General features: G+C 45.7%; 1 protein-coding gene across 1 annotated transcript in view; it reads right to left on the bottom strand.

Annotated features, from left to right (window-relative positions):
* Window positions 1-15660, bottom strand: part of LOC138292446 (endogenous retrovirus group PABLB member 1 Env polyprotein-like) — a 223846-nt gene that overhangs the window by 46283 nt on the left and 161903 nt on the right. The window contains exon 2 of the mRNA XM_069231045.1: window positions 9247-9339. The gene's annotated coding sequence lies outside the window, so the exon portion shown is untranslated. The remainder of the gene's footprint in view (window positions 1-9246; window positions 9340-15660) is intronic.

Genomic DNA, 15660 nt, shown 5'->3' with positions numbered 1-15660 from the left:
CAATGGGGGCACATAGGGATAGGGGCAACACAAACCATATACTCTAGAAGTGGAATGCGAACCACGAATGGACCCCAAACCTATGTGACCTTGTAGAGGGTCGCTGGGACTGTAAGGAAACAGTGAGGGTTCGAAAAATAGCCCACCCCAAGACCCTAAAAAAGGGGGTGCAAAGTGCACCTAAGTTCCCCAAAGAGCACAGAAGTCGTGATAGGGGAATTCTGCAGGAAAGACCAACACCAGCAATGCAACAACGAAGGACTTCCAGACTAGAGTACCTGTGGAACAAGGGGACCAAGTCCAAAAGTCACGATCAAGTCGGGAGTGGGCAGATGCCCAGGAAATGCCAGCCGTGGGTGCAAAGAAGCTGCCTCCGGATGGTAGAAGCTGTAGATTCTGCAAGAATGACAAGGGCTAGAAACTTCCCCTTTGGAGGATGGATGTCCCACGTCGTGGAGAAGCTTACAGAGGAGTTTCCATGCAGAAAGACCGCAAACAAGCCTTCCTAGCTGCAAGGGTCACGGTTAGGGTTTTTGGATGCTGCTGTGGCCCAGGAGGGACCAGGATGTCACCAATTGCGTGAGGAGACAGAGGGGGCGTCCAGCAAGACAAAGAGCCCACTCAGAAGCAAGCAGCACCCGCAGAAGTACCGGAACAGGCACTACGAAGTGGAGTGAACTGGAGCTCACCCGAAGTCACAAATGAGAGTCCCACGACACCGGAGGACAACTCAGGAGGTTGTGCACTGCAGGATAGAGTGCCGGGGACCCAGGCTTGGCTGTGCACAAAGGAAATCCTGGAAGAGTGCACAGGAGCCGGAGCAGCTGCAAAACATGCGGTTCCCTGCAATGCAGTCTAGCGTGGGGAGGCAAGGACTTACCTCCACCAATCTTGGACTGAAGAGTCACTGGACTGTGGGAGTCACTTGGACAGAGTTGCTAAGTTCAAGGGACCTCGCTCGTCGTGCTGAGAGGAGACCCAGAGGACCGGTGATGCAGTTCTTTGGTGCCTGCGGTTGCAGGGGGAAGATTCTGTCGACCCACAGGAGATTTCTTCGGAGCTTCTAGTGCAGAGAGGAGGCAGACTACCCCCACAGCATGCACCACCAGGAAAACAGTCGAGAAGGCGGCAGGATCAGCGTTACAAGGTCGCAGTAGTCGTCTTTGCTACTTTGTTGCAGTTTTGCAGGCTTCCAGCACGGTCAGCAGTCGATTCCTTGGCAGAAGGTGAAGAGAGAGATGCAGAGGAACTTTGATGAGCTCTTGCATTCCTTATCTAAGGAATTCCCCAAAGCAGAGACCCTAAATAGCCAGAAAAGGAGGTTTGGCTACTTAGGAGAGAGGATAGGCTAGCAACACCTGAAGGAGCCTATCAGAAGGAGTCTCTGACATCACCTGCTGGCACTGGCCACTCAGAGCAGTCCAGTGTGCCAGCAGCACCTCTGTTTCCAAGATCGCAGAGGTCTGGAGCACACTGGAGGAGCTCTGGGCACCTCCCAGGGGAGGTGCAGGTCAGGGGAGTGGTCACTCCCCTTTCCTTTGCCCAGTTTCACACCAGAGCAGGGCTGAGGGATCCCTGAACCGGTGCAGACTCGCTTATGCAGAGATGGGCACCATCTGTGCCCATCAAAGCATTTCCAGAGGCTGGGGGAGGCTACTCCTCTCCAGCCCTGACACCTTTTTCCAAAGGGAGAGGGTGTAACACCCTCTCTCTGAGGAAATCCTTTGTTCTGCCTTCCTGGGCCAAGCCTGGCTGGACCCCAGGAGGGCAGAAACCTGTCTGAGGGGTTGACAGCAGTTGCAGCTGCAGTGAAACCCCGGGAAAGGTAGTTTGGCAGTACCTGGGTCTGAGCTAGAGACTCAGGGGATCATGGAATTGTCTCCCCAATGCCAGAATGGCATTGGGGTGACAATTCCATGATCCTAGACATGTTACATGGCCATGTTCGGAGTTACCATTGTGACGCTATACATATGTCGTGACATATGTATAGTGCACGCATGTAATGGTGTCCCCGCACTCACAAAGTCCGGGGAATTTGCCCTGAACAATGTGGGGGCACCTTGGCTAGTGCCAGGGTGCCCACACACTAAGTAACTTAGCACCCAACCTTTACCAGGTAAATGTTAGACATATAGGTGACTTATAAGTTACTTAAGTGCAGTGGTAAATGACTGTGAAATAACGTGGACATTGTTTCACTCAGGCTGCACTGTCAGGCCTGTGTAAGAATTGTCAGATCTCCCTATGGGTGGCACAAGAAATGCTGCAGCCCATAGGGATCTCCTGGAACCCCAATACCCTGGGTACCTCAGTACCATATACTAGGGAATTATAAGGGTGTTCTAGTATGCCAATGTAAATTGGTGAAATTGGTCACTAGCCTGTTAGTGACAATTTGGAAAGAAATGAGAGAGCATAACCACTGAGGTTCTGAATAGCAGAGCCTCAGTGAGACAGTTAGTCATAACACAGGTAACACATACAGGGCACACTTATGAGCACTAGGCCCCTGGCTGGCAGGGTCCCAGTGACACATACAACTAAAACAACATATATACAGTGAAATATGGGGGTAACATGCCAGGCAAGATGGTACTTTCCTGCAAGGATCTACATTGTTTAAGGTGGCATATGCCTGTAAGTCAGTCAACATTTGTTTTACAGTCTCTGAATCCCAGTCACCTGAAATAAAACCAGGAATAAACGCTTCATTCAATGAAGCTTTTGATACAAATGGTAATGGCAAAGTCTCAGTGGGTCCCATGATCTGATAAGAAATCTTTTCCCAAGCTATGTCCCCGGCACAGGATAAGCTGTGATGTGTGCAGCGTAGAGATCTCTTCAAGATCAGTGTGATGAAAGATGCAGTTGCAGTTCGCAAACCACAGCTTAGGTAATTGTTCTTTCAGGAACAAATTGTCATTCTGTAGCAGTAGAACAATGATCATCATGTGCAAAATTTAAAGTCATTTTCATAAATAGTTTTTTCTCGAAAAGGCATTATCTCAATTGAGTGAAAGTTCATAGTACAAAATGGAGTTGCTTTGAACATTTGTAACTGCAGTAATGACAGCATTAGATTCATCTGTTGAATCAATTGCTCTCTGTGAAGCTGGAGACACAGTGTGCTGAATTATGAGAGGTGTGACAGCCATCTGTCTGTTGCTTCTTGAACCTAACAAAGAAAGCAGGATGACAGTTTGCTTGCCTTTGACCGGAAGGACTGTTACGGATGGTCTGTAAGATGGTTCAAAAGCTTGTTTGCTATTGATCCTCTTCAGAACTAGGGGACAGATGTAGCAAAATAACATTTTGCGACTTGCAAATTGCGAGTACTAGCGACTCGCAATTTGCAACTCGCAAAATGTTATGCAGAAAGGTGTCTCAGACACCTTCTGCGAGTCGCTATGGGGTCGCCAAGACCCACCTCATTAATATTAATGAGGTGGGTCGCAAATTGCGGCCACATACCGAGTCTAGGCACTCGCAAACATGGAGGCCTGCTGTCGTCAGCAGACCTCCATGTTCGTGACTGCTTTCAATAAAGCAGTTTTTTTTTTTTAAGTGTAGCCCGTTTTCCTTAAAGGAAAACGAGCTGCACTTAAAAAAAAAAAAGAAACCTTTAGTTTCGTTTTTTTTTCAGGGCAAGTAGTGGTCCCTTGGACCACTACCTACCCTGAAAAAATATTTGTGGGTCCATTCACAAAGTGGAAGGGGTCCCATGGGGGCCCCTTCCAATTTGCGAGTGGGTTACCATCCACTTGAAGTGGATGGTAACTGCAACACCATTTGCGACCGCATATGCGGTCGCAAATGGTATTGCATACCACTCGGAATCGCAAGTAGGAAGGGAACACCCCTTCCTACTTGCGATTCTGAAATGCATATTGCGAGTCGGTCCCGACTCGCAATATGCATTTCTGCATAGCAAAGAGGCATTTACGCCTCGCAAACGGCGATTTTCGCCGTTTGCGAGGCGCAAATCCTTTGCTACATCTGGCCCTAGATTCCCTACTTCAGGGACCCACCTGTAAAACCTTCTCTTTGCAGGTGGTAGCTTCAAAATGGTTCACATTAGACAGCTTGTTGCAGATCTCTTTGTTGCTCTGTAAGACATTCAGTCAATTTATTTCAGGCCATTAGCAAGCTCAACTAATCCGTTGGACTCAACTGAAAATAGATTGCTAAATTGCAGACAAACTAGAAGAGCAGACATAGCACCCCTGTGAGCCTTGGAAGTGAACACAGACCATTAAATAAGTGAAATGAAAGAACAGCTCCTATCACTACCAGACACTGCAAATCTTTTACGTAGTCTGAAGCACTTGCATTTATCTGTGGCCACACCCATAGGAATCAAGAACATGAATCAATAGCCACCAACGTATGCTTATATCAATTAACAGACTTCATTGGACTCATATGGTCCAAAGAAATCACCTTGAATGGGATGCAGGAGACTATGAGGGGGGTTGGCACATCAATTGGCCATATTGACACCTCTGCATCAGCTGGTGATGGACATAAATGAATGTAAATGCTGAAAGAATTATACCATTAATAGTTAGTTACTCTTCCAAGTTGCAAGCACAACCAGGTGAGTACATTTTATTTTTTACATCTTGGGTGTCATTCTCTGTTAACTCAAGCCCACTGTATTTTTTCACCTTCTGTGACAATAAACTAAATACCTTCATCTGTCATATATACAGGTTCTTTCATCCAGTCATAGCCTTGTGATTAGCCTTTAATCAGGTAATACCCCTGTAATTACTTTAGCCTAAAAAAATAAGAATTTCCTTCCTTCATTAACCATTCATTGGTTCCCTACAGAGGTATTCCTGTTATCTCATTGGCCTGGAGAGAACTAGACATTTCTAAAGAGGTCAAAATGCCATCAACACCAAAGCACACTACTAGTCGCTAGCATAAAATAATTTGCTCTTTTCTTATGTTATGCTAGCTATGTGTATTTGTAAATCATCCACAAGAGAATCCTAGCACTGACGAAGTGTGTGTGCCTAGACCTGCCTATGATAAGTTGGTTAATTGAAAACCAGGTCTTCAGCTTCTTGCAGAATTCAAGAAGAGAGAAGGAGACTTTAATGTGGACTAAGAGTTTGTTCCACGCTTTGTGAGCCACGCAAGAGAAAGGCCGTCCTCCTGATCTGGTTCTGTGAATGCATGGGATGTGTAAGAATAAGAAGTCTAAACAACTGAGATGTTTGGGTGGTTGGTCGAAGGAGGTGCAACTGTTCGGGTAAGTAGGACCTGAGTTGTTTAGTGGCTTGAATGTGTGTGTAAGGAGTTTGAAATGAGTGCATGTGTTTATCTGGAGCCTGTGTAGTTCCCTAAGGTATGGGGTGATGTGAACTCTGTGTGGGAGACTGAGGATGAGTCTGGCAGCCACATTCTAGATGACTTGTAATCTAATAATGAGTTCCATAAATACCCTGGCATAGAGGGTGTTCCCACAGTCCAACGTGCTGATGATTAAGGGGTAAGTGACAGTTTTTCTAGTGTTGCTTGGGAGCCATTTGAAGATCTTCCTCAGCACTTTCAGGGTATGAAAGCTGGATGCAATGTCAGCGTTGACTTGTGCTGTCATGTCCAATTTATCGTTGATGATTATTTCGTAGTTTCTGGGTGTTGGTGTGGGTCAAAGTTCAACTTGCCACATGGTTGGAGTCTCATGGTGAGGTGGTCTTGCTGAAGATCACTGTTTCTGTGTAACCCGTGTTGAACTTGAGATAGTTGGCTTTCATCCAGTTAGCGCCTTTGGTCATGCAGGCTGTGAACTTGTTTCTTGTGTTGCGGGGTCTTGTACCAGAGGGAGAGTATAAGTTGATTAAAGTCTGCATATGAGAGGATGTTGATGTCGTGCATGGACGATGTTGGCCAGAGGAATCATATATGCATTGAAGAGTGTGCGGCTGAGCGATGAGACTTTAGGCACTCCACAGATGAGTTTGCAGGATTCCAAGGAGTGAGGTGCCAGGTTGACAGCTTCTGTTCTATCTGTTAGGAAGGAGCAGATCCATTAGAGAGAGGGTTCTTGGGTGCCAATCTGGTGCAGGCTCCTAATGAGGATGGGGTGTGAGACTGTGTTGAATGCTGCAGAGCATTCCAGGAAAATAAAGGCTGCTGTATTTCCCTTGTCCAGCGGATGTCGTTTGTGGTGGTGATGAGTGCTGTTTCTGTACTGTGGTGGGTCTGAATACAGACTGTGTGGCGTCAAGGAGCTGGTGGTTGCTGAAGTGGTCAGGAGGTGTCGGTTGTTTAGTTTCTCTAGGATCTTTTCTGGCTATGGTAGGAGGGAGATGGGTCTGCAGTTAGAAAGCATAGCTGGTTATTTGGGTGGGTTCTTAAGCAGGGGCATGACGGTGGCATATTTCCATGTGTCCGGGAATGCAGCTGAGTTGATGGAGGTATTAAGAATGCATGTAAGACATGGTGGGGGCAAGGATCAGATGGAGCCCTTGTAAGGATGGTCTTTATAGTAGCAGTGATTTTGACGGAGGTGACAGCAGGCCACAAGGTCAAAGATTGTTCATTGGCACTGGTGGGAATCTGAATTGCAATGGTGACGAGGTCCGGTTGAGGGTTGAATGTGCTGTATACACAGGTGATCTCGTTACAGAACAATTGAGAGAGCTTGTTACATAGAACCTGCGAGGGGATGATGTTGCTGGAAGCGTCAGGGGATGCAGTGAAATCTTTGATGGTGGCAATGATTTCCTTGCTGCTGTTAGTGTTGGCTTCAATGTGTTATGCAAGAGCTGTGTACTTGGTGTTCTGTATCTGCTGGCAGTAGTGTTGTAGGGCTGATTTGAAGATGGCTATATATGCGGAGTCTAGACTTATTTGGCATTTGCTCTCCAGTTGTTTGCAGTGGTACTTCATCAGCTTGAGTACCTCTATGTACTAGGTAGCCCTTGCCTTTGGGTTGTGTTTCAGGGGAGCCAGGGTGTCAGTGCATGTGAAGATACAGCTATTGAGGTTTTTGATGGTTTTCAGCAAGTCACCTGTGTGTTCTGGACGGTGCTCAGAGAGGCCATAAACACACCCCTTTTCTGAGATGCATTCCCAGCTGTGGCAGGTGGTTCCGGTGGTAGTAGGTCTTTGATGGTGCAGGATGGGCATGGTGAAACTAACAAGAGTGTGGTGTGTCCAGGTCATAGTTGCTGACTTGTCCACAGTCCTGTTGCTGATTGAGGAGAAAAATTGGGTCCAATAGATGTGTGGATTTGTGCATTTATAATCACATACATAAAATTGTCACCTGTTCACAGTGCACATTCATTACTTTTATGCTTGTTACACCTTGTACATAACATTTGTACTATTTATATGTGGTCTACAAATTAGTACACTACATGTGCAGTTACTCTGCATTTCTGGTTTAATTAAAAGTGCCCATGAGGCTAGAGTTTATTAGTGGTTTTACTCCATTAATTGTATGCTTAGAATATATTTCTTTGCCCATCAATAAAGTTTGTATAAACAAATTTCAAGTGAACCATTGGTTTTAGTATTTATCAAGATAGGAATGCTCAGGAGGTTGGGCATTCAAATAAGCTGTCTGAAGTAGGGGAGGAGGCAACAAGTTTCAAGTGGGAATCTAGTGATGCCACTTCCTGTTAAGGTGGATTCTGCAAAATGTGGGAAGGGCACTTCCTGCAAAGAATATTTCTGGAAAATGGGTCTACTTGTTTGATTTGTTCTTTTTAAAAAAGTTTGCTGTTAAGCCAGTGAGTCCCTTTGTATTTTGTGAACTGTAAAGATATCGCTTTCCATAGAGTTGGCTACTGACAAAATGTGTGAGATGGAAGGAGAGAAATCTTCTGATTTCAGTTGGTTCAGTATAGATGCATTAGTATGAAGAGCAGAAATATTTTTGTTTGCAGGTTGAGCATGAGACATTTAGACATTTCCCCAACATCCATGCATGCAGTCTGTCAAGGCAAATGGAAAGAGCCAAGATGTCCTCAAGTGCTGCTATTTTTAGGTAGATTGGCATTCCATCAGCATATTGGTGCATGGAGGCTCCAAGTATAGGTTGAATGAGGCAGTGAAGGAACAGAGCCATGGTAAACACTGCAAGATATTTCAAATCTTCTGCTCTTTCACATGAGATGTATCCACACAAAGTAGTTATTTTCACTTCCAGGTGACTACTTTGGTAATGTATGTTTTTTGAAGCTGAAAATATATTTTTGCTTTTAGAAATGTTTTGTTTTGAGACTTTGTAAAGATGTCTCTTCCCATAGTTTAATGGAGGTGGGAGGGTGAGCTGAGAGAACACATTCAAATCCACAGAGGTGTCCACCAGGGTTGCGTTCTAGCCCGTACTCTGTTCTCTTTTGTATTGCCCCTATAATTTCCTCAAACTGAACAGCATCTCAATTCCAGATCTCCTTTTTGCTGACCACACCGGTTCAATTTCACACACTTTGATGGGCCTAAAGAATTTGCTCGATATATTCCACAACTTTTGTGACTCCAGTGGCCTAGAAATGAATACACTAAAAACAAAGTACATTGTACTAAATCCACATACGTCTTTTAAGAGGGAGTGTGAGGTTGGGAGAAACTTACCTGGACAAAGTCCCCATCTTTGATTATATGGGCATTAGAGTAGAGAATAGTTTATCATAAAAGCCCAAAATTACAAAGAGCAGAGCCATAATAATTCAAGGAGGTATAGTGGCCCTACAGGCCCACAAAGCTTCTTTTTCTAAACCTGAGATCCCTGTTTTACAGATATACACAAATGCATAAGCAGCCCCCTGTATGGTGTCGAAATTTGGAGGCATGAAAAGACACCCGTATTTACCATACAAGAGAATTATTTTTTTAGATCGTTGGCCAACCTACCAGTAAGCACTCCCCTGTTGCCACTATTTTGGATCTGGGTTTAAAGAAAATTGAACACATGGCTATTCTCCTGCTCTTTTTTATTCTGGGTTATGTTGAGGGTATTTATAGAGAAGGCTTTGAGGAAATTCTAATATTGGAGTTGACTGGTTCCCAATCTTGGCTTGGCCACGTGAAGTTTAGTTGGCAAACCCATCCATGGAAAGTATGTGGTCGGATCCATTGTCTCTAACTATGGCCTGTAAAATTTAACTGAAAGAGCAATTCTGGAAGTTCATAACCAAAGAATGGCTGCAAGGGAAGCTTATTGTCTCAATTCCGAGAAGCAAAATCACTACTGGCTTTTGAGATATAAACACAACTTACCTGTATCATCGCCGTCGCTGCCGTATCACTGCGCCCCTCCTCTGCTGCAGGAAGACTGCAGGCAATGGTTCCCAGCCTCCCCTGCGGCCAATCCTGACAAGATGAACAAGCAGACTAAGGGGATAGTAAAAAAAAAGGGCCAGACTGCTGAGCATGTTTCATTTTCACAAGATCTTCCCCTGAGGGTTTATCTTCTAGTAATTTAATAAAAGTCTATTTATGTGACAATTCAAAGTATTGTAGTTAGTGATCCCTCATTGGTTGAGGAAGCTGCACAGAGCAGTGGGAGTGACATCTCTAATGTTTGAGTCTCCGTCGTCAGCAATCTTACCTAAGAACCAAAGTATTGCTTCCATCACAGAATTAAATCAGGATACAATCAGAAAAGGCCCCAAAAAAGCATGGCCACTGTGCACACTCTTCACTTGCCAGGACGGTTCATTAAGTGAGTAGAACAGTCCTGTAAACCAAGTTGAACAATGAGCCAAGAAGACCAGCCACCCGGCAACATCTGCCCACCATTGCCCCAAAAGAAAGGTATGGTCACCTGCAGAGCAGGAACACAAGATGGCTCAGATTAGCAACGACTCACATACAGCCATCTGTAACATAGGTAAGACTGTCAGCGCCGGAGATGTGAAGACTCGTGGGCATCCTGGCCCCCATCGAAATCAGGCAGAGCAGATGGCCTGCAAAATGAGCCAAACTGGGCTGTACACGAAAGGGTAATCAGAATATACAAACACCTTCACCATCAGAGAGCACTAGCAGCCCACCTTTCTACTCCGGATCACCCACGGTATGCCGGGAGAAGGGGACATGCACCACCAGCCTTAAATACACGTATATCCCATGCCATTCAATGAGGAATGACTTTTTACCTAATAAGGGATCCAGCCCAAAGCAACCCATATTTGGAGGCACTTGGCTGGTTCCAAAGAAAGGTAAAAATATGAATGGGAGGCCCTACAGGATACAGGGGTGGGGGTTGAAGGGGCTTCCCTAGAAGGGCACAAAAACAGGAGTAGTGGTCGGAAGGTCTCCGTGGATGTTGATTCACCAGAATGTCAGGGGTAGCAGAAGTGACATATACCCTTTGACTTTAATGATGTGACAGGAAGTGAGATTATGACCTTTAAGCCTGAATCTTCCTAGGAAGTGATGTTACATGACCTTAATCCCGATAATATAATATTTAACAATGCTGAACATATATAATTAATATAACACAGCACAAATGTCTGTTTTAGATATCATCTATACAAAGGTTCGGACATGATAATGCAAGTGAACAGTCAGTTTAATTGTGGTAAGCAGGAAAAGTGAGTGACAGCTTCTAGTGGAGATTGAAGGTCGAGGGTTTCTCTCCACTGAGCACATTTTGAAAAAATGGCCTCTGAGAGTGTATTTTAACTCAACCTAATGAAACCCTACAGTCCCCAAGAGTTGACCCAGCTATGTTTTGAAAATGACCAATGAGTGCCCCCTTATGTAAAAACATGACTGCTTTCTGCTATGGTGCCCCTTTTGCCCAAACATTATATGCAATATGCCAGTGCCGGAATCTTGTTAAAATTGCTGTTTACATACTATGGAGGACCTTATGTCAAAAGTTACATCAATTATGTCGAGGACCACAATTTTTCATTGATGGCCCCATGACATCGTCCCTGTCGTCCTCTTGTATGCCACAAAATGTACCAGCACCATCAATTTGCCACCCATGTTACCTATACCAAGATTTAGCTTCACTATGGCAACACTAGCATATTTCTGAGGGTGCCTCATGCTAAGATTTACCTACAGTAAGCCAGCACTAGCATATTGCCGTTGGTATACCTTATGCAAGGATTACCTCCAGTATGCCAGTGCCGACATTTTGCCAGGTTGCTTCTATAAGCGAAGCTGCATGCCAGCTCCAACAGCAGATTTGCAAGCCTAACAAAAATAAATCACTCATGCTTTCTTACATTCACTTACTCCCACTCATTAATTTCCACTCAGTCTTTTGCACTTACTCTTACCTTGACTCACTCATTTGCACTCTCTAACTCAATTATATTTACTCATTTCACAGACACGCACAATCTCACATATCCATACATGTTCACACTTACAAATGCTCTCTCACAGAAATTCACTGTCGCCCATGTGCACGCACACAACATACATTTAAAACCATTGTATTTTTCTCACCTAAGATGCCAGTGGAGGTCCTGCTTCAGAACTTGCTGATCTACGTTTTATTATTTTATTACACCTACAGTGAATTTGTTATTCACTATTAATGTAATAGAAATGAGCAGAAAACGAGGCTGGAACCTGACTCTGATTATGCAATTCCCCTCTGAGTTCTGAAACGGATTTTGCTACCTCTGAGGCCAGGGGTCGCAAAGGTAATGCCAGGGGGTGCAAGGTAGCAAGCTAAGGGGTCGCAGTTGCGACCCTTGGCCACTCCTAAATGACGTCTATGAAGGTCTCTGAGTTAGTAATAGTTGCTTTCTACACAGAGGCCAGTTAGACCTACAAGACTTTCCTTCTTTTGATGTTGGTGTGCAACATGAATATCATGTAAGTGCCCACACTGCATGTAAGAATTGAAACCAGAAGAGAGATGAAGACGTATTGAAATTGAATTAAATGTTAATGTCATGAAATGGAGCTGTTGAGCTCTCGAATCCTAGTATACGTGATGCAGCCTGTACAGCCTGTTGGAGAAAAGGAAACGGTGAATTATTGTACATCGATACATTATTTGCTTTGTTTTATTTGGCTGAGATCCCTTCACCACATTCCTAGAAGGTTGCCGTTTCACAGTGCAATACTGGGATAGACTTTGGATGCGTAGGGGTTTTCCTAATGCTGCCTTCATTCAGCCTGGTCAGGATATTTTTCTGCGGAGAGACAAATTCATTATATTAATGGAACATTGGGCCTGCTCCTCCCGCCAAGTGCCGCTGCCTGTACATACAAGACTTTTGATCAACGCAGCGTTTACACAATGAAAAAATGTAAATAAGCAACAACCAAGACCTGCGGTATGGGAAGGCACGTAATATGTTCGTCAGAATAATGATAATCAGCAACATTATAAAGGCGGCTGTGTGGGGACTTATTTTACCCTTTAAAGTGATTCATTCATCTGGTTCTGCAGCTGTTCCTCGTTTCCCAGCCATGTATTCTTCCAGTTTCGCTGGAACGTTCGAGGTTGAAAATCAGACAAGACGAGGGAGAAGGGAATAATAGCATTTCTGTGGATGGGGAGAGCAGCTGCGCATGAATCTCTCAGTACACTCCAGTCGCGTTCTTCACCTCCATCCTGCCATACCACTTTTGCAGGGCTATATGTAGCATCAGCCAGATGAAAACTTTAGCGTAGTTCTGGGGTTGTTAATCAGAAAATGCAGAGCAACAGTGTCTGCCTTACGTTAATGAACACTTTGGCGAGGAGACCGACCATCTGAAGGCGAGGCTCCATTCTGCCTTCGGTTGGAAGCTTTTCTCCGGTGGCGTACAATTTGTGAGGCTCGGTACCTGCTAGTAGCGCGTACATCTATTTTTTTAAAGAAAAGTCATGAAAGGAGGAACTTGATATAGGGTGTTTTATTAAAAGGGAAAATTATGTGGACTCAAATTAACCTAATTACCACAACGATAAAAGGATCCACGCCAGTACACCTATCCAGTAGACCTTTCCCATGAGATTGTTTTTCAGCTAAGAGCACGAAGCATGCCTTCCCACGTTTCATGTTATATGTATATGCCTCAATGTCCTGCCATGCAATATTGTTACTCTGGGAGACTAAACGTAAAAATACGTTTTGATTCAGTTTCAAAATATACTCATTCGGACTTCTCGAGTTTTCCAAAGTCAATGTGTGAGTAGCTCATGTATGCAAGATTTATTTCTATGCATTTTGGTTTCGTATTCTAAAGTGTATGGGATGAACATGTCCATCAGCACTAAAGAAATATCTGCACCGAAGGATGGAAGTCTGATTCTGATGCCACACAGGAGAAATGTTCCAGAAGAGGCACTATGGTCAGTGGCGGCTGTTTAACTCCCAAAGTGGAAGGAGAGAAAGGTTTTCTCACCCCTGCACCATAATGTTTTGCACTGCTACCCCACCACTACCACTCAGCCATAACTGCGCTGTGCAGAGCAGGTTTGCTGGGCTGATGAAATATGAGTGTGTTGTGGATTAACAAATGCCACAAATTAAAACAAGAAACGAGGCATAAACAAGTTCCTTCTGAGGTGTTTATGAAACTTCTCCCTCCGCTTATAAACTTGAGAAAAATGTGTAGCATTGGCGAAGTCACGGAAGCTGCATTATTTTGTATGTACCTCCAAGCGTTCAGCACGGATGCATGCACCTACAAAAGGACAAAGCTTTTTCTTTTTATTTACCGATCCGAAATGAATCAGTATATTTAAAAGATAAAGTAGCACAAAAGAACTCTTTTGAAACGTAGCGCTAAAGTACTTTAAAAAATAAATTCAATGGATGTGTGGGCAAGGGAAGGGTCGGGGTATGAAGCATTAAGGCGGGGGCGGTGGGGGCGTTAGAAGTAACATGAGGGGAAAGAACAGTGTCAAAACGAGCAACGTGGAGGGGGCGAGAAACACACAGGTGAAAGAGCAAAATGAGTGCGGGTGGATTCCTTGAAGCACATGTGAGAGGGATAGCCATGTGGGAGGGAGAAAACCACACGAGGGAGATAGCTAGAAAAAGTAGTTAATCTAAGTATGACCAGAGAAAGCATAGAATCCAGCCAATCAGAGAAAGAGTAAAGAGGCTATGCTCCATGCAGGGTTGGTGGTGGAAGTGGGAGAGAAACACAAGATGGACAGGCTGAAACAAGGAAAGCCATTAAAAAAAATAATCAAAAAGAGTTATGGTGCTACTACACTATGGGTAACGTGGCGGCTGTAGTGTCCGCCCGAGATATGAGCGAGCCCACTGATGCGACATCCAGAAGGGGTCAACCCGGCAACCCCTCCTCACTAAGCATGCGTGGGACGCTCCAGCAGTGACGTGGGAGTGAGGCTTTAAGTAGCAATGAGTTAGTTAGAACCAGAGTTGGAGTATTCACAGGTGTCAAATAAAGCTTTCTACCACTCCATAAATAGGCCCGGTGTCGTAATTTCAGCCGACACCACATTGGCGATGAGGCGCTCACCCACCCTGCACACCTTTGCTGCTGCCGCTCTGCCAGTCACCGCTGTGTGACGGCCTCGCCACAGATGTGGCTCACAGGTACCGGCTCCTTCCCTGCGTCGCCAGCACACCCCGGTCGCCGGCGATACACGTGGCCAGATGCCTCCTGCAGCGACACAGTCTCCACCACTGGACAGCCACCGTGATGGCAAGGCCCTCCCCGGGCCCTCCCTCTGCAGCTCTACCAGATCTGTTGCAGGCAAGCGATTCCTGTCTCTGCAGCGGCCTCGCCCGGCGGGCCTCCCTCTTGCCAGGCGGGAGCACATCCAGGATGCTTCCACAGCGCAGCGGGCCCCGCTTATACTAGTGTGGTGAAAACCCACCGGCACTCGTGCTACATCTCCAGGTACCGCGTTTGTGCCCTGCTCCTCATCCTGTCCGGTCCTGAAGAACACAAACTAGTGCCTGAGTGAGTGGTACACCCCTGCATGGCCTCGCCCACCTGCATGACACTCTCAGCTGCGTGGCTTTCACCCTGTCACGACAGACAGACCCCAGATATTGCTTGAGGGGCCTGGGACGACCGCTGTTCGACACTGGCTACCCTACCCACCCAGGAGGACCCCCCCAAGCCAGTCCACAGCTGCCTGCAGCACCTAATGACATGGCCAGCATCCTGGCCCTTGAAACCTTCACCATCACTGGGGCCCCTCCCACACAAGCTGCAAGGTAGAAAGCCTGGTTGGAACGGCTGGAGACCTACTGTAAGGCGCTGAACGTCAAAGATGAGCGAAAACGACCATTACTATTGCACCTTGGTGGCGCTTGTAGGAAAGTACCATCTTGCCTGGCATGTTACCCCCATATTTCACTGTATATATGTTGTTTTAGTCTATGTGTCACTGGGACCCTGCCAGGCAGGGCCCCAGTGCTCATAAGTTTGTGCCCTGTATGTGTTCCCTGTGTGATGCCTAACTGTCTCACTGAGGCTCTGCTAACCAGAACCTCAGTGGTTATGCTCTCTCTGCTTTCCAAATTTGTCACTAACAGGCTAGTGACGAAATTTACCAATTCACATTGGCATGCTGGTACACCCATATAATCCCCTAGTATAAGGTACTGAGGTACCCAGGGTATTCGGGTTCCAGGAGATCCATATGGGCTGCAGCATTTCTTTTGCCACCCATGGGGAGCTCTGACAATTCTTACACAGGCCTGCCAGTGCAGCCTGAGTGAAATAACGTCCACGTTA

Source organism: Pleurodeles waltl, chromosome 4_2 (genome assembly GCF_031143425.1).
Source record: "Pleurodeles waltl isolate 20211129_DDA chromosome 4_2, aPleWal1.hap1.20221129, whole genome shotgun sequence".
NCBI classification, from domain to species: domain Eukaryota; kingdom Metazoa; phylum Chordata; class Amphibia; order Caudata; family Salamandridae; genus Pleurodeles; species Pleurodeles waltl.
This window is presented reverse-complemented; position numbering and strand designations above follow the sequence as displayed.